Here is a 417-nt window from a genome sequence, read left to right on the forward strand (position 1 = left end):
TATCCCTGCCATTGGAGCAAACAACTTTGAGCTTAAGCCTCAATTAGTTTCTCTAATGCAACAGAATTGCAAGTTCCATGGACTTCCATTGGAAGATCCTCATCAGTTCTTAGCTGAATTCTTGCAAATCTATGACACTGTCAAGACTAATAGGGTTGACCCTGAGGTCTACAGACTAATGCTATTCCCTTTTGCTGTAAGAGACAGAGCTAGGACATGGTTGGACTCACAACCTAAAGAAAGCCTGAACTCATGGGAAAAGCTAGTCAATGCCTTCTTGGCAAAGTTCTTTCCACCTCAAAAATTGAGTAAGATTAGAGTGGAAGTTTAAACCTTCAGACAGAAGGAAGGAGAATCCCTCTATGAAGCTTGGGAAAGATACAAACAATTGATCAGAAAGTGTCCTTCTGACATGCT

The 417-nt window shown here is 41.0% G+C and overlaps 1 non-coding gene across 1 annotated transcript; it reads right to left on the bottom strand.

Annotated features, from left to right (window-relative positions):
- Positions 1-310: 310 nt before the first annotated feature.
- On the bottom strand, positions 311-417 carry LOC130958760 (small nucleolar RNA R71). The gene has a single exon (XR_009077866.1). It is a non-coding gene; the product is annotated as a small nucleolar RNA R71 (small nucleolar RNA).

This window comes from Arachis stenosperma, chromosome 10, assembly GCF_014773155.1.
Source record: "Arachis stenosperma cultivar V10309 chromosome 10, arast.V10309.gnm1.PFL2, whole genome shotgun sequence".
Classification (NCBI taxonomy): Eukaryota; Viridiplantae; Streptophyta; class Magnoliopsida; order Fabales; family Fabaceae; genus Arachis; species Arachis stenosperma.